The 20122-nt window shown below is 41.0% G+C and overlaps 1 protein-coding gene across 2 annotated transcripts in view; it reads right to left on the bottom strand.

Moving 5' to 3' along the window:
• The window catches only part of LOC117513814 (polycomb protein SCMH1), a 100805-nt gene that overhangs the window by 40918 nt on the left and 39765 nt on the right, over window positions 1–20122 (bottom strand). The window lies entirely within an intron of this gene.

The raw sequence follows: 20122 nt of genomic DNA on the forward strand, positions 1-20122 counted from the left end.
CTGGTACCTCATACTCTCGCAGCACCCGCCACAGGATACAATTTAATTTATTTAATTTATACAGCGCCAAATCACAACAAAGCTGCCTCAAGGTCTAACCTTACCAACCTCCCCCAAAGCAAGCACACAGTGGACCGTGGTAAGGAAAAACTCCCTCTGAAGATGTGGAGGAAGAAACCTCAAGCAGACCAGACCCTGAGCTGACCTGACCCACTGCTTAGGCTATTCTAACAGTTGCAAGGTTTTTACCAAGCTGAAGAAACAGAAAACAGAAAATCCAGAAAAGCATCAAAACAAAGTGCATTACTGAGATGAACACCCCAAGGGACCTGGTCATAAGCCTTTTCCAAGTCCACAAAACACATGTAGACTGGTTGGACATACTCCCAAGACCTCTCCAATATCCTTGTAGCCGTGTAGCCGTGAAGCTTCCAGCAGGGGGCAGCATGCTCAAACATAGAAATGCTGACTCATTTGAGTCTTTTGTCGCTTTCAAAAGCGATCGTGGTGTTAAAACTCAGATTCAGCTTGTTAGTACCGTAGTTGCAAATGTACCAGAGACAACACTGGAATTTATCGGTTATCAGTTATCTGTAACTTCTGATACATTTTTGTGTGGTTTATCGGTTTATCTTTATCAAAGATAACTTTTCAGTTATCTGATTATCTGTTATCGAAGTAAAATTTTTGGTTATCTGTGCCCACCACTGGCCATGACAGCCCGACAACATCAACGATCAAGTGCACTCTGTCACAGGGTGAGCTTGTTTTTTCACAGCCAGATCATGGACCGTGGACTGTTATTATTGGTTCCAGTGTTCTGCTGAGATGAGCTCCCCCGTCAAGTTGAGCTCCCCATAGTGGAGCACGTTTACATGATCATAATAAATTGGATAACTCTTAGTAATCAGATAACTGTAATAATCTGATCTCTCACGTTTACATGCACTTCAGTATCCGATAATCAGAAAAACCTGGTTTACATGATTTCAGTTCATAAATTGGATTTCTTTGGAATTAGAGAAAAGAGAAAGAGCGGCTCGTGAAGGAAAAGTATAGAATTTATAGAGAAAAGACAGCTCTCTTTGCCTCTCTCTCTCTAAGAAATTGGGTCTTTAGAATGCTGAAACATGCACAAATGTAAAAGAACAAAATAAGTCTGCTATACATGTTGACAGGGCCATTGTTGGGTCAGTGGCTTAAGTTTCATCTCTTAAACACCAGATGGGACACTTGCCCCGAGTACATGTACCATTTTGAGAATAGCACAATTCCTCATTTCCAAAATGCCAGAACCACCAAAAAACTAAATAAAAGTTCTTAATTTAATCATATCTGTAGTCAGTCTGGGTAAATCATTGCACCCTTCCTCCCGGCTCCTTAAGACGTTCTGCCCCGGCTAAAAAAATCCTTGTACTCTGTAACGTGGTGCTTTGTCAAATCTTTGATTGCGTATGCTATATTATAGGTAGCAATGGAACTTCTGCCCCTCGGAAGAATGGCTTTGGAAACATTGCACATTGCTGTTTTGCTTTGCGGTCTTTCTACTCAGTGACATCACTCCTAAATTGCTCGCCTGATACAGTGGTTCCAAAAAGTATTTAGTCAGCCCCTGATTGTGCAAGTTCTCCTACTTAGGAAGATGAGAGAGGTCTGTAATTTTCAACATAGATACACTTCAATTATGAGAGACAAAATGAGAAAATATAAATCCAGAAAATCACACTGTAGGATTTTTAAAGAATTTATTTGTAAATTATGGTGGAAAATAAGTATTTGGTCACCCACAAACAAGCAAGATTTCTGGCTCTCACAGACCTGTAAATTCGTCTTTAAGAAGCTCTTCTTTCCTCCACCTGTTACCCGTATTAATGGCACCTGCTGGAACTCATCTGTATAAAAGACACCTATCCACAGCCTCAACAGTCAGACTCCAAACTCAACCATGGCCAAGACCAAAGAGCTGTCGAAGGACACCACGAAGAAAATTGTAGATGTGCACCAGGCTGGGAAGAGTGAATATACAATATTCAAGCAGGTTGGTGTGAATAAATCAACTGTGGAAGCAATTGTAAGAATATGGAAGACATACAAGACCATTGATAATATCCCTTGATCTGGGGCAAGATGTCATCCCGTGGGGTCAAAATAATCATGAGAACAGTGCACAAAAATCCCAGAACTACACGGAGCAACCTGATGAATGACCTGCATAGAGCTGAGACCAAAGTAACAAAGGCTAACACACTACGCAGAGAGGGACTCAAATCCTGCAGTGCCAGGCGTGTCCCCCTGCTTAAGTCAGTGCATGTCCAGGCCCGTCTGAAGTTTGCTAGAGAGCATATGGATGATACAGAATAGGATTGGGAGAATATCATGTGGTCAGATGAAACCAAACTAGAACATTTTAGTAAATACTCAACTCGTCACGTTTGGAGGAAGAAGAATGCTGAGTTGCATTCCAAGAACACCATATCTACTGTGAAGCATGGGGGTGGAAACATCATGCTTTGCAGCTGTTTTTTCTGCAAAGGGCACATGATGACTGATCCGTGTTAAGGGAAGAATGAACGTGGCCATGTATCATGAGATTTTAAGCCAAAACCTCCTTCCATCAGAGCACTGAAGATGCAACATGGCTGGGTCTTCCAGCATGACAATGATCCCAAACACACCGCTCAGGCAACAAAGGAGTGGCTCTGTAAAAAGCATTTCAAGGTCCTGGAGTGGCCAAGCCAGTCTCCAGACCTCAACCCCATAGAACATTTGTGGAGGGAGTTGAAAGTCCATGTTGCCCAGCGACAACCCCAAAACATCACTGCTCTAGAGATCTGCATGGAGGAACAGACCAAAATACCAGCTACAGTGTGTACAAACCTGGTGAAGACTTACAGGAAACGTTTGACCTCTGTCATTGCCAACAAAGATTATGTTACAAAGTATTGAGTTGAATTTTTATTATTGACCAAATACTTATTTTCCACCATAATTTACAAATAAATTATTTAAAAATCCTACAATGTGATTTCCTGGATTTTTTTCTCATTTTGTCTCTCACAGTTGAAGTGTATCTATGTTAAAAATTACAGACCTCTCTCATCTTCCTAAGTAGGAGAACTTGCACAATCAGGGGCTGACTAAATACTTTTTGGCCCCACAAATTGCGGAAGAGATTTCTGAATGGAGGCGTGTCTCATTACTCCATGTCTCATTGAGACATCTCCATTCAGAACTCCCCCCAGCCAGCAGCATTTGTTGAGACGTTTCAGCACACACAGACGTGGTTCCTAGATTTGAAAACTCTGCAGGTTGGATCAGAAATTTCAGATCCATGAATTACGCTGGTATTGAAACCAGATACTGATATTGGATTGAATCGGCCCCATCCCTAGATGCCACCAGATCCGTCTGAGCCTTCCATCCCTGCCTTGATAGAGAACATGTCAGTAGGGTTGAGAAGATCCTCAAAGTGTTCTTTCCACCACCTGATAATATCCTCAGCACACTCTAGCAGCTCTCCTCCCCTGAACACAGCCTGCACTAAGAACTGTCTCCCTTTCCTGAGGCACCTGACAGTTTGCCAGAACAGCTTTGAGGCCAACCAAAACTCATTTTCCATGGCCTCTCCAAATTCCTCCTAAGCCAGAGTTTTTGCCTCAGCCACCACTGAGGCTACAGACCTGTTGATACCTGTCCTCCGATGCCGGAGACCTCTGTGCCAACCCAGCATGAAAGGCCTCCTTCTTCAGCCTGACGGCTTCCATTCCCTTATGGGTTCTTGTGTTGCCATCACAACGAGCACTGACCACCTTCTGACTACAGCTCAAAGCAGCCGCTTCAGCAATGGAGACCTTGAACATGGACCACTTTGCTTCCATGTCCTCGATCTCCCTATGAATCTGGAAGAATTTCTTCTGAGGTGCAAGTTGAAGGCTGTCCGGACAGGCTCTTCCACCAAACGTTCCCAGAAAACCCTCACAACATGTTTAGGTCTTCCAGTTCGGCCCGGGGACTTACCCCGCCATCTGAGCCTACTCATCACCAGGTGGTAATCAGTTGACAGCTCTGCCCCTCTCTTCAACAGAGTGTCCAAGACACATGGTCACAGGTCTGAAGACATGACTGCAGAATCAATCATTGACCTTCAACCTAGGGTGTTCTGGTACCACGTGCACTTATGAACACGGACAATGCATGACCAGCACAGAAGTCACACAACAAAACACCACTCGGATTCAGATCAGGGGTGTCATTCCTCTCAATACTGCCCTCCTGGTTTCTCCATTGTTGCCCATGTGGGTACTGAAGTCCCCCAGTTGAACTAAGGAGTCTCCAGCAGGAATTTTTCAGGATCTCACTCAGAGTCTCCAAGAACATTGGATACTCTGTTTGGTGCATATGCACAAAGAACAGTAGGATTCCTCTGTGACACAAACTTGCATAGAGACAGCCCTCTTGTTCACCAGGGAAGCTCCAAAATAATGGTATTCAGCCATGGACTTGAGTGTCCACACACACACCCAATGTCTGTCACCTTGGGCAAGTCCGTAAAAAGAGAGAGTCCAGCCACTCTCCAGGAGTATTGTTACAGAGCCCATGCTGTCCGGGGACGTAGCTGTTACCACTCAAACTCCGACACAAGCTCAGGCTCTTTCCCAACCAGAGAGGTGTGTTGTGTGGGCCGCTGAAGAGGAGGTACTGCTGGCCCACCACCACCAGAGGGCACCCTGCCTGGAGTGCGGGCTCCAGGCACCAGAGGGCGCTGCCGCCTCACAGGAGCAGCCGGGGTGACAGCTGACACTCATCACCTATGACAGCTGTCACCACTCATCTGATCTGCATCGGTATATCAGCAAGACGTCATCTCCACCTCTTTGCCGAGATATCGTTCTACCGAGGAGGTAACGAACTCAGCCGTTGTGTTGTCTTTCAGACAGTGACTTTGTTGCTTGTGTTTTGACAGTGGTTGGTGAGTACTTGCAGCTGGAGACTGTACTGAACCCTTTTTGATAAGTACTCACATTTTCCTGACAAGAGGTGGAGGTGGTTTTTTTCACCATCCGTGTTGCTGGGTGCAAACGCACCCACATCTAACTGTTTTTGTTCCTCGCCAGCAGTACCAGATCCGACAAGCGGAGGCAGTGGCCACCTGGGAGTTCGGGACTTGGCGGCTCCAGTATCCCCGGGGTTCGGTGGTGGAGGAAATCGTGTGGTTCCGGTTCTGCTTTGGACAGACGTCTTCTATCTTCGAGCCTGCCCACATGACACCTTTGTGAATTGACTTTATTATTTTCTATTGTGATCTGTCGTGCTTGTTGTGCTTATTTCACAACAGTAAAAGTGCTATTTGACTTCCTCCATTGTCCGTTCATTTGCGCCCCGTTGTGGGTCCGTGTTCCAACACTTTCACAACAAGGTGATGTTCCACGTTCCCAGAGTTAAGATGTTCATTTAGATGAATTAATTATCAGTGATGTGAGTGGCCCTTGGAAACAAAAAAAAAAAAAACTGAAATATTTTTTCATGACGTAGGGGCTGCAGCACCTAGTGCCCCCCCCCCAAGAAAATTCTAAAATATGACATGCAATTTGATGCAATCTAGTACAATTAATAAGCTCAAGGAGAAATATTTCTCAGTCCCATTTTCTTGATCATTTCAGTTATAAAAAGCTTTTTATATTGGCAAGATGACAGAACTATAGTACACAGTCTGTCACATGGATTAGAATGCAGTGTTATTACTATTTCATAAAACCTCATATTTACACTGGACTTTTACTTTTCTATCTCTACATTTATCTAAATATTTGAATTCAGCAATTTCTGCATTACAACAACAGATATTGCTTTAAAATGAACAAAATATAAAATGTGATACCAGTAAAGCTGCACCTACTGTTCATTAAGTCACCAATATCACTTTTAGTTCTCAGGAACACTGATTTGGGTTTAAATTTGATTCTTATTGACTTAAATTATTTTTCTGTCCAGTACTGACGTCATTCTGGGATACCGACAATTTGTGTCACACAAAACAATGTTTTTAACATCAATATTTGACTTCTACATGAGTATTAAATGTTATCATATTTTCCACCACATTAATATTTCATGCCCATGTAACAGAAGAAATTATAAAATGCAATTTTTTTTAAAAAGGCTAACATACTGAGTTTCCATGGAGACAGTTTGAAGTAAATCCATCCCAAAGACACATTTTGATCTGTGTCAAATAATTTAAAAACATCAACTGACACCAAATTCTATCAAAAACGTTATACCAAGATTACAGACTTACTGGGAGTCTCAATAAGCTTTTACATATAAACGATTATTTTAAAAATCGGGTCAGCGTTTTGACCCATTTGAATTTATTCCTGATTAACTTTAAATCATCTCCTTGCAGCAGAACAACATTTCATCCATATATATATATATATATATATATATATATATATATATATATATATATATATATATATATATATATATATATATATATATATATATATATATATATATATAAAAGTGTTTCCCCCTTGAGCTTTAACATGTTTTAGGACATCAAAAAACAAATAAAAAAAATTCAGGTTTTGTATATTAAAATTTCTAGAATTATGCCCTTTAAACTCAGAGTGAAAAGCAATCTTATTCTCTACATCATGAAAAGAAAGAAGCCAAAATGATGGTGTGAATAAGTAAGTTTGCATAGCACGTAAACCGCACTTTTACATCCAGTTTTCTTCAGACAAGTAAGAAGGAGATTAAAAGAGGAAAGCCACCAAGACACCCAGGCAACCCCAAAGATGTTACAGACTGTGAAGATGTTCTGTGGCTGTGATTGAAAAAATTGTGCATAGTGCAAGTTTTGCAATTTGCATCACCACTCATGCCTCATAGTGGTGTTGCACAGAGAAGAATTTTCTTTCAACTAAACAGATCAAATCTGTGCTTGAATCTCCAATGTGCCTTCTGGCAAATTGTGGTTTAACTTTTTGTTGTTGTTGTTGTTTTATAAAAAAAACTCTCTATACCACTTCATCATGAATCTGTATAACCGGCTAATCTGGAGGCATGCCCCCATTTTTGAAAAAAATGGTACAATTTGGTGCATTCTGAGAGCACTTTGGTCAGTTTTTCTTGGTTTAAAACACAGTGGTATTCAGCTGCAACAAAATATGGCTCAAGTCTTGATTTCATTCAAATTTATTTACTATCTTGAATGTATTGTCTGTAATACATTTCCATAAATGGATTGACTGTTTGCATTAACTGACTTTAATTCTACTTTCATTGTTTTCATTCTACATTTATCAAATTCTAAATGTGTCTTATAAAACAAATTAATAATTATGTCTTCTCTGACAATAACCTGAATATTTTTTTCCATTGTGGACAAAACAAGACATTTAAGGGTGTCATCTTAAGCTTTGGAAAACACTGATAGACATTTTCACAATTTTCTGACATTTTATGGACCAAACAACAAACTGAATTATCAAGAAAATAACTGACTGATTAATCAATCATGGAAATAATCATTGCAGCCCTGCTGTGGATAGGTTTGTAGAAACTGGGGATAGTGCAACTTTTGCCTGTTGTGTCATCAGTCACAGCTTCCATGATGGAATGGGACAGAGAAGGATTTTCAAAGAAGAAAACAATGCGAAGTCGAGGCTTGAGGTTCCCATGTGCCTTCTGGCAATGTGTAGGTGAAATTTCACATAATTATTTGTGTGTGTGTCTGTGGGGGGGGCTTCTATGACACTCCACCATGAACCCATAATAACTGGGTATGCAGCAGACAAAGGTTGCACTATGCAAAGTCTCTCCAATCACATCTACAGAAGCCTATAACGCTGTAACCCTTCCAGAGCTATCATGGGGGTATGATCCGATACACTTTAGTCCAAGACAAATTTCCCCTTGGGGACAATAAAGTGTATTATATCGCTATCATGGGGGTACTGCTGTCTTTTGTCTCCATGCATGGTCACTCAGTTTTTGGGAACTACCTACTTCACACAAATCTCAGCCTGACCAGAAAATCACTAAAGGCCCTTGGGCAAGGTCCTTAAGCCTGGCTCACACCGAATAATGAAGGATGAATAAGGAGCCACGCAGAACGTTTTCTTTGCTACGAGAGGGTTTCTTCAACTATCGTGGGAGTTTCATGGCTCTGAGTGGCTCTTAGAGGCATTATCTTCAGTTAACGAGGTTCCTCTCTGAGTGTGGCGCTAATTTCAAGAAGTTCAAAATTTAGCAACAACAGCGTGGCGCAGTTTGTGTACGAGTTACTGCGACGGCTTAGAGGCATTTGCGTGGTGATTACAAGTCTGCTAAAAGCCCATTATCCGTGCGCCTAGAAGCTACGCAGGACCTGAGACGCTATTTTTGGAGCGGCTCTCCTCTTGCGCACACAATTCCACCTGCTCTGTGTGCTGGACTTTATATAAAATAATTATTTTGTAGGGGATTACTCATTTTCTACCAATTCTTGGATGCTGAAAACACCTCTAATCACTTCTGGAATCACAGAGAACTGTTTCATCTGGATGCTTTTTGCCTCTTTTTCCTGCTCCATGTGGAACAGCTTGTGGAAATATGTGTGTGTCCCACGTGAATGTCTTGGCCCACCCTAAGCCCAGTTTCTAGGGGCGGGCGTTGGTGTTTAAACCGCTTGGGGCGGTCTCTCTGCTGGTGCTTACTCGAGCTGCAGACGAAGCACTCCCCGCGGGCCAGCCTCCTCTGTCTGTTAAATGTGGCCCTGCTCGTGTCCATAACTTCGTCAGCAGGGGGAGGTGTAGCCACACGGAGCGTTGAGGCTGTGGAGCGTGGGGAGGGCGGAACCTTTTCGGACCCGGAAGGGAGAGGGACGGCGCATGCCCGGCCACGTCCTTTGTCTCGCTCCCGACGGTGTTCCTCCAACCGATTGTGTAACCGTATAACGAGATCAATAAGCCCATCTAAATCCCGCAGTTCTTCCTTCGCTACCAGGTGCTCCTTCAGGACTGACGACAGTCCATTTATGAAGGCGGCGCGGAGCGCAACGTTATTCCAGCCGGACCTCGCAGCCACGATGCGGAAGTCGACTGCATATTCGGCTGCGCTCCGGCGCCCCTGTCTCATTGACAGCAGCACTGTTGAAGCAGTCTCTCCTCTGTTAGGGTGATCAAAAACCGTTCTGAACTCCCTCACAAACCAAGTATAAGTGGTAAGGAGCCGTGAATTTTGCTCCCAAAGCGCTGTAGCCCAAGCGCATGCCTCACCACGAAGCACGTTAACTACATAAGCCACCTTACTGGCGTCAGACGCGTACATTACGGGTCGTTGTGCAAAGACGAGCGAGCACTGCATGAGAAAGTCCGCGCACATCTCCACACAACCTCCGTACGGCTCTGGGGGACTTATGTATGCTTCAGGGGATGGTGGGGGGGGGTCGTTGAACGACCAGTGGAACGTCTATATTCTGCACTGGGTCGGCAGGAGGAGGAGCTGCAGCAGCGCCCTGAGCGCGCGCTTCCACCTGTGCGGTGAGAGCCTCCATCCTGCGATTAAGGATGACGTTTTGCTCGGTCATCAGATCCAACCGAGCGGTAAAGGCAGTGAGGATTTGCTGCAACTCATCAATCACGCCTCCTGCAGATGCCTGTGCACCCTGCTTTTCCATTGGCTGTTCAACAGATGGGTGACGCCCCTCGGGATCCATGACGCTGGCCGAGATATCCTGTTGGGAAAGTGTAGTGACACGGACCCACAACAGGGGGCGTAAATGAACGGACAATGAAAGAGTCGAATATGAACACTTTACTGTTGTGAATGAGCACAACCACAATACAGAGGAATATAGAATTTTGCAAACAGTCAATCCACAAAGGTGACGTGTGGGCAGGCTCGAGGATAGAAGACATCCGTCCTGAGAAGAACCGGAACCACACGATTTCCTCCGCCACAGAACCTGGAGAATACTGGAGCCGCCAAGTCCCAAGTCCCCAGGTGGCCACCGTCTCCGAATGTCGGATCTGGTACTGCTGGCGAGGAGCAGAAACAATAAGATGTGGGTGTGTGTACACCCAGTAACAACAATGGTGGGGATTCCACCTCCACCTCAAACACAGTAACACAGTTGTGCAGAGCCTGAGAGCTACTTATCCATTTTGGCGTGAGGGGTGAAGAGCGTCACTCCTACACAGTCCACAAAACCCAGCACCCAGCTGAAAGTAGCTACAGAAACTCCTGCGAACACTCAGAGCACAAATACAAGTGCGTTTGGTACCAAACAGAACGGCTGAGAGTTTACCTTCACAGGTCAATGATATCTTGGCAACGAGGTGGAGATGACGTCCGGGTTTTATGGAGTAGTATGATGAAGTGTAGATGGGTGACAGCTGTCATGAGATAATGAGTGACAGCTGTCACCCCCGGCTGTGTCCGTGGCGGCAGCGCCCTCTCGTGCCTGAAGCCCGCACTTCAGGCAGGGCGCCCTCTGGTGGTGAGCCAGCAGTACCTCCTCTTCTGGCGGCCCACACAACAATTCCCACATCATGAGTTCCCACAACTGTACGAAAGTACAACTTACTGGGAGGAGAAGTAACTTTGTCAAGATCTGGAAGAAGTACCAAACTATCACTTTCACCTGAGAGGAAATTAGTACCGAAGGACAGGAACAACCCAGGAACCACCAAGGCACAGGCCTGCCATGAATTGGTGAAAAAGCAGTGTCACAGTCTACAGTCAAACAAGTTTTACACTGCCACAAACCGAGGGGCTGCCATCCAAAAAAGAAACCACTGCTGCGAAACAAACACTTTTAAGATCATTTAACCTTTGCAGCTGATCACATGGACAAGGGGGGAAAAAAACCTTCTGGAGGAGGTTTACAATGCAGAGGCACTGGCAAGGGTTGAGCACATCCACAAAGAAATGGGTGCAGGCGTATCCACAAAAGGTTTGTATCGTCCTAGCATTTCATCCACATGGAACCAGCATTTTCAAAGCCCACAAAAAGGGTCCTAGAGTGGATAAATATGATAACGCCAGATTTGTGTCTTCATGTGGACAAGCAATACGGAACTGTTCTGAATCTATGATGTCATAGCACCACCTCTCTACCCTAAGTTGCTCATAAATAATTACATGTTGTTAACAGTGTAATTTCAAATACTTTTTTGTCTTGGTGGATCCTTAACGGGATGTACTGTATTTTTGCATCACTAGCAGAATGCCGAAGAGATGAAGGATGGCTGTGGTAAATGCTAGTGTGAATAAAGGGACCACTGTGACATGAAAAAAACTTCAGAAAACACTTTCAGCTTTTAAAATAAGTTAGTTTTTCTTCTTATTGGTGGCGGGACAAAGCGCACATGGAGCAGACAAACACAGTGTGACTTCTTTAAAAATGCTACGTTTATGCAAAACTAATTTCCACGATAAGGAATTAATGCAATTACAGATGTTGTTTTCTGAAACAAGGGCATCTTATGTGGATAACAGTTTTCAGCTGTGGTGATGAATTCGTCTGAAAGGGCAAAACACACCAGATTAAAAGACTTGATATTTACTCTCTGTGACGCTTTGTAAAGTTCTTGCTTGTGCTGCCACACTGATTAGCCCCTTACACTGGCTATGTACATGCTCCACGTCTTCTTTACTACCTCAGACACTACACTGCAAATACTTGTGCACTTTACTGTTCTTATTGTCAAAATGCCTTGTCCTGTCATCACTGAGGGAAGGTGAGAAACGCAATTTTGATTCCTTGTATGTCTAGTACATGTGAAGAACTGACAATAAAACCGACTTTGACTTTGACTTCTTTTTTTTTTTTTTGTGGAAGCGTTAAAGCACCACATACAGGCCTGGCATATGTACTACAGTGTTTTCAGCTGATTTCAGCAGTTTTGTGTGAATGAAGTTTAAACGAAAAGGATTACAAAATGCATGTAAAAAGAAAAATACACTATATAACTAAGAACTAAGGAGGTAGAAAATAGAGATAAGAAATATAAAAATAAGTTAACTAATATTATAAGGGTATGTAGGAAGGAATTCTATAGTAAGATATTATATAATAACAAAAATAATAAAGGAATATGGGATATATTAAATAGCATTATTAAAAATGGTACAAAACAGCAGAGCTATCCTCAATATTTCATTGATAACAATATTAGAAAGGAAAATATGGATGAGGTGGTTAATGGCTTTAATAATTTTTTTGTAAATGTTGGACCTAACTTGGCAGAAAAGATTCCTGATTCATTGTTATCTGAGGAGTGGAATGATAATCTTATAGAGAGGAATCCCTGTTCAATGTTCCACACAGCAGTGGAAGAAAAAGAAATAACAGATATTGTTAACAATTGCAAATACAAAACATCTACTGATTTAAATGAAATTGACATGATAGTTGTAAAACAGGTCATTGAAGGGATTTCAGAACCATTAATATATATTTGTAATTTGTCAATTTGTCAAAATTTCCCAATGAAATGAAAATAGCCAAAGTTGTACCACTGTATAAGACTGTGGATAGACAACACTTCACAAATTATAGGCCTGTTTCTTTGCTTCCACAATTTTCCAAAATATTAGAAAAATTATTCAACAATAGATTAGATAAATTCATAAACAAACATAAATTACTTATTGACAGTCAATATGGATTTAGAGCAAATAGTTCAACATCACTGGCATTAATAGAATCAGTTGAGAACACAAATGCCATAGATCATAATTACATTCAGTTGGAATATTCATAGACCTTAAAAAAGCTTTCGACACAATCAATCATGATATATTAATCATCAAACATGAACGGTATGGGATCAGGTGATTAGTGTTGCACTGGGTGAGAAGTTATTTGAGTAACAGAAAACAATTTGTGAAGTTAGGGAATATACATCATCATGCTTGGACATTGCTTGTGGTGTCCCACAGGGGTCAGTATTGGGTCCGAAACGCTTTTTACTTTATATAAATGATATTTTTAATGTGTCCAAGATATTAAAATTAGTATTATTTGCAGATGACAAGTATTTTTTTTGTTCTGGGGGGGGGGGGGGTTGCAGAAACTACTAAGGAACATCACTACAGAAATGGGAAAGCTGAAAATGTGGTTTGACAGAAACAAATTATCATTAAACTAAAACAAAATATATGTTATTTGGCAATTGTAATAAAGACATACAAGTACAGTTACAAGTACAGGGGGTGGATATTGAAAGAGTATATGAAACTAAGTTTCTTGGGGTGATAATTGATGATAAAATAAATGGGAAGTCTCATAGAAAACATATACAGAGCAAACTGTCAAGAAGCATTTCAGTTCTGAACAAAGTTAAATACATTCTGGACCACAACTCACTCCACATTCTCTATTGCTCACTGATCTTACCATATTTACACTATTGTGCAGAGGTCTGGGGCAATAATTATAAATGTACAACACAACCATTATTCATACTGCAGAAAAGAGCTATAAGAATAATTCACAATACTGGTTATAGAAACCACACAAATTCACTATTCTTAAAATCAAAAATTTTAAAATTTACTGATCTGGTTCATTTCAATCAGTACAAAACGTGTATAAAGCAATAAACAATTTACTTCCTGGAAATATTAAAAACGTTCTTTAATAGAGTAGGGAATTATAATCTGAGGGGGGACTTTAACGTAAAACATCAGTGGGCACGTACAACATTAAAAGGTTTTTGTATATCTGTTTGTGGAGTGAGGATGTGGAACAGATTGAGGGTGGAGCTCAAGCAATGTCCAAGCATGTTTTCTGAAACAAGGGCATCTTATGTGGATAACAGTTTTCAGCTGTGGTGATGAATTCGTCTGAAAGGGCAAAACACACCAGATTAAAAGACTTGATATTTACTCTCTGTGAAGCTTTGTAAAGTTCTTGCTTCTGCTACCACACTGATTAGCCCCTTACACTGGCTATGTACATGCTCCATGTCTTCTTTACTACCTCAGACACTACACTGCAAATACTTGTGCACTTTACTGTTCTTATTGTCAAAATGCCTTGTCCTGTCATCACTGAGGGAAGGTGAGAAACGCAATTTTGATTCCTTGTATGTGTAGTACATGTGAAGAACTGACAATAAAGCCGACTTTGACTTCTTGTTTTTTTTTTTTTTTTTTGTGGAAGCGTTAAAGCACCACATACAGGCCTGGCATATGTACTACAGTGTTTTCAGCTGATTTCAGCAGTTTTATGTGAATGGTGGCCAAGTGGTTAATGCGCTTGGTTTCAGTTTGGAAGGTTCTGGGTTCAAATCCCACCCCTGCCACATTTCTCCATGTAATGTGGAGTTGCGTCAGGAAGGGCATCCGGCATAAAACCTGTGCCAAATCAACATGCAGATCCACCTTGGATTTGCTGTGGCGACCCCGAGTGCAAACAAGGGAGCAGCCGAAGGGACTTACTTACTGTGTGAATGAAGTTTAAAGGAAAAGGATTACAAAATGCATGTAAAAAGAAAAATACACTATATAAAGAATTCATAAAACTAAGAACTAAGGAGGTAGAAAATAGATATAGGAAATATAAAAATAAGTTAACTAATATTATAAAGGTATGTAGGAAGGAATACTATAGTAAGATATTATATAATAACAAAAATAATAAAGGAATATGGGATATATTGAACCAGTTTAAGCAGCGGTATAGGTACATGGTTTTTTCTAGGTATAGGGAGGAGGAAGGATGTTGAGGGTTAGGGTGTTTTGTTGATCATTGTTTAGTTGTGGGCACTTTGTTTTTCTATCTTGTAAATATGTAGTATAAAATCACACGCACTGCATATGTATGTAGGTATGTATGTATGTGTAGTTGAATGAATGAATGAATGAATGAATGAATGAATGAATGAAATTTATTTCAGCAACACAGCACAGTCACAACGTATCAAAACAAAACCGGAACAAAACCAAAATTTGCACTGTGTGTCTGAAAGGGGGTGGGAAGAAGCAAAGCTTATCAGTTACCCACCCCCCCATACCAAAAGTCCAAGTCCAACACTATTAGCACTTATGCTCAAAAAAACACAGACTCATAAGTACATATTCATTTTTGCTCACACTCCTATATATACATATATACACCACAGATACATACCATACATTAACAAGGTTATACATCATATTTATACATTATTTGATTAAATTAGATTTTTCATTATATCCGGAAATTATTAAATTTTTATAATGTTTCTTAAAACAAACTAAAGAACCACATAATCTAATTTCAACAGGACATTCGTTCCAGACCTTCACCCCTTTAACTGAAACACAAAAACCCTTTACATTGGTGCGTATAGGAGGCTTCTTGAATACAGCACATCCTCGTAAACTATATTCAGAGTCCCTCATCTTGAACAGGTTCTGGACATGAAGTGGTAAGGCTTGGTTGTTAGCTTTGTACAAAGATGTATTGTGATGTAATCCACTAAATCTCTGAATTTCAATAAATTTAAAGTCGTAAACAGGGAATGCGTTGACTCAAGATAATGTTTGTTACAGATGATTCTAATGGCACATTTTTGTAAGAGAAATATTTGATTGGTGTCTGATTTGTAAGTGTTACCCCAAGACTCAATACAATATGTCATATATGGTGCTATTAAAGAATGATATAAAGTAAGTAACCCTTCCTGTGACAGTATGTCCCTGGCCCTGTACATGATGGAGATAGATTTTGACATTTTCGATTTTATGTAATTTATATGTGGTTTCCAGCTGAGTTTATTATCAATTATAACACCTAGGAATTTATTCTCAGTTACTGTCTCTATTTCCATATTGTTAATGGTTACATTTTTACATTTAGGTACAAGTTTATTTCCAAATATAATACATTTAGTTTTTCCAAGGTGGAGTGACAATTTGTTAGCGTTAAACCAAGCCTTAAATTTATCCAATTCATTTTCCACAGTGTCCAGAAGCTGTTCAAGATTATCACCACTGCAGAACACAGTTGTGTCATCTGCAAAAAGGACACACCTCAGAGCTCTTGACACCCAACTTATATCATTTATATACAGTATAAATAACAAAGGACCTAACACCGAACCCTGGGGCACCCCACACGTAATTTCCCTGAGTTCAGAGTCAATGTTGTTATATTGAACATACTGAGACCGACCATGTAAATAACTATTTATCCAGTCATATGCCAGTCCTTGTGTTGTGTTAAATGTGTTTGTAGCATGGCCTTGAGGTTTCTTCCTCAATACATCAGAGGGAGTTTTTCCTTACCACTGTCGCCTGTGTGCTTGCTCTGGGGGTTGGCAATGAGTATGTATGTATGTATATAAGGGGTGGGCGTTTATAAGCTTTGCTTCTGCTCACCCCCTTTTGGTCACACATGTCACTGTGGAATTGTCTTGTGTATCAGGTTTTTGTTATTGTTGAGTTTGTGTGCCAAATAAATTAATTCATTCATTCATTCATTCAAGATATGTCTTGAAATGGTGCCATGATGACAGAACAAGTTTTTAAAATGACAAAAAAAAAAAAAAAAAAGACTGCATAGGGAAAGTTACTTTTCTGTGTGGACAAGGCCTACCTATGTCTCACCAAAGTTTAAATCACACTGGAGTATGTATGTACTTCAGTATTTTTAACAGTAGCGGGTGCGTAGGGTGGCACTGAGGGTTTGCGGATTATCACACTGCACTTATGAAATAGAACGAGACTGTTGCTCACTGTTGAAGACGTGTGAATAAAACAGACTTACTTAATATTTAAATTAGAGGTGAGTTCTGCAGTGAAGCAGCAGGCATGACTGTCTGAGGCAATGGCAGCGCTTGTAAAGCAAAACGGAGGGTATGCAAGCTTTTTGGCAACTCGGGTTTAACTGATCAAATACCAAACAGTTGGAAAAAATTCTCTTCATCAGGCTGATTCTGATCAGACTGACCCATCCCCTAATTTTGAGCAAACAGCACCAGATAAGAAAGCTCGATATAAATGAATGAGTGGGAGGTACTTGATAAAACAGACCAGACACACAACATCACGACTCAAACAAGAGACAAAAAAATAGGTGTTCTGCACCTTTTTACTTGTTCTCAGCTCTGAAAGCATGGATTTATATCTACAGACACTTTCTCTCATGTAACTTCAAGTTTTATATTAGTTTCCCTTTTTTAAGCTATAGGGCCATCTATATTTCACTAAACTGACTAAATTTAGTTTCTCCTGAAATCCAAGCATTAAAATGCTGATTTATTTTTGAAACATCTTATAAATTACAGCTCATTTTAATCAAGGGAACATATTTATCTGAGGGGAATTCCATAACAATTATTTTATTTTCTTTCTGACACCATCTGCAGGAGGATGTGTGTGTGTGTGTGTGTGTGTGTGTCTCCGCGTTTATGTAAGAGCTTTTGAAAAGACTGGAAGTTACACTGATACAATGCGTCACACTGACATTCGTAAAATATCTTGTAAAAATCACTCCAGCGGTGTTATCAGGTTACCAAAACATTTTAGTTTTAGAAGTGTTTATTTCTCACTAGCTTTTACATAAAATATGAGAAACATCTTACACCCCAATTCCAATGAAGTTGGGACGTTGTGTAAAATGTGAACATCAATAACATCCAGAAATGCCGCCACCTTCTCTGGGCCCGAACTCATTTGAAATGTACAGACGCAAAGTGGAAAAGTGTGCTGTGTCCACATTTCAAATTGTTTTTGGAAAAGAGGAAAAACATCATTCAGATTGTTATCAGCGCAAAGTTCAAAAGTCACCATCTGTGATGGTATGGAGGTGTATTAGTGCCCATGGCATGGGCAACTTACACATCTGTGATGGCACCATCAATGCTGAAAGGTACATCCAGGCTTTGGAGCAACACATGCTGCCATCCAAGCAACGTCTTTTTCAGGGACGTCCCTGCTTATTTCAGCAAGACAATGCTAAGCCACATTGTGCACGTGTTACAACAGCGTGGCTTTGTAGTAAAAGAGTGCAGGTACTAGACTGGCCTGCCTGCAGTCCAGACCTGTCACCCATTGAAAATGTTACGAAGCGCAAAATATGACAACAAAGACCCCGGACTGTTGAACAACTGAAGTCATATATAAAGCAAGAATGTGAACAAATTCCACCTACAAAGCTCCAACAATTAGTGTCCTCAGTTCCCAAATGCTTATTGAGTGTTGTTAGGAGGAAAGGTGATGTAACACAGTGGTAAACATACCACTGTCCCAGCTTTATTGGGGATGCTCCTTTAATACCCAATCATGACACTCACCTGTTTCCAAACAGGTGTTCTTTGATCATTCATCAGCTTTCCCAGTCTTTTGTTGCCCCGTCCAGACTTTTTTGAAACGTGCTGCAGGCATCCATTTCAAAATGAGCAAATATTTGCACAAAAACAATAAAGTTTATCAAAGTTTGAACATTAAATATCTTGTCTTTGTGGTGTATTCAATGAATACAGGTTGAAGAGGATTTGCAAATCATTTTATTCTGTATTTACATTTTACACAATGTCCCAACTTCACTGGAATTGGGGTTGTATGCTCACACTGCATTGCGGTTGTGACTAGGTCTAAATGGACTGCGCCCGAGGCCACCTCTGCAAATTGGGCCAGACCACGCTGGTAGACCGGCCCTGACCACAATCCAGAGCACTCACACTAACCAAACAAACTGGACTCTGGGGGTGTTGCATGCTTGGGTGCAGTCTAGAGTGCATAGGGTGAGTACAGCCTTAATATGCAGGTTAGTGGTGCTTTTACAGGGTAACCACTGAGAAGAGGGGGAAAAAAGCACCTGATTGATCCTTCTCTCACACACACACACACACACGCGAACATTCTTAGATAATATGTTAAAAGGTCTAGAGACACCTGGGTTTGTTACATGTTTTCTGATCAATGGAAAAGCCTGCAAACAGGCAAACAAATGTATTAACAAGCAGCTCGTTTATTCTCCCCAGAGTTCACAGAGTTCACTGAGTGCACACAGATACGACTGCTGGCTGCACAGTACAAACATATTCATTTTACCATAGCCTTTAGCTTTCCAAGTGTATTTTGAAAATTCTCATTAATTTCTACTCACCTGTCTGTAGGCCAAAAGAAAGTTAAATCTGTCTGGTTGCCTGAGCAGCTGTCCACTGATTCACCCGTCTTTCACTCTTGTGCTTCCTCTATGTTGCTCCTCCTCTCTTTTCCTCTCTTTTCTCCTCCCACCATCTGCTGGCAATGTAAACACTCCAACTTTCAGAGTATGTGCCTGTCTTTTATCTTCATTTCTACCCCTTCTCTGAACTCCATTCTCTACAAGGAATAGAATCAGAAACCTTTAGACATGGTATCAAAATGAGGCCTGCAAAAGGGCACTCAGACTGTTTTCAACCAAGTCATGCCTGCTGTTTGCCAGCTGGGAGAGTGCCAGACCTTCATACAACATGAAGCCAGCCACAAAAGCATGGCCTCCTTTTTGCTCCTTTCCATTCCTTCACATATTGTGGTTTCTAATAGGTGAAAACAGCTGGGCTTGTGTCGGATAACCCTGACATCAACTTCTTCCTTCAAAGTTTTTAATTACAAACAAGCAGCAGCGGCCATCAGAGCCCTGCAATTAACTATAAGGCTTCACAAGCAACTTGACCAGGCTGAATCACTGTGCACGTTACAAGCTCTATCGGAACTAGGGATGCACCGATCCACAATTTTTCACTTCCGATCCGATCCCGATACCTGAATCTGGATATCTGCCGATACCGATACTTTTCCAATCCGATACCTGAGCTCTGTTTGCTTTAATATTATTACCATTATTGCTGATTTTATATGAGGATTTTCTTAAAAAGGAGACCTGAAAGTTCAGCTACAATTTGCTAGAAGGTGTATCTAAGTAGACCAGCAGATTAAAGATCTTTTCAATAGAAAATCATTCACTTTGTGAAACAAGCATGAAATTTGGCACAGATACTCTTGGGGCCACTCTTTGGGAAAATGGTCCATGCCACGCAAAAATTCAAGATGGCCAACAATAAACAGACTAAATTATGATTTTCCACAAATACATTGCAAATATATTTCCTATTAGACTGATCTTGGTGTCACATCATACATTTTTCAA

Source organism: Thalassophryne amazonica, chromosome 7, assembly GCF_902500255.1.
Source record: "Thalassophryne amazonica chromosome 7, fThaAma1.1, whole genome shotgun sequence".
NCBI classification, from domain to species: Eukaryota; Metazoa; Chordata; class Actinopteri; order Batrachoidiformes; family Batrachoididae; genus Thalassophryne; species Thalassophryne amazonica.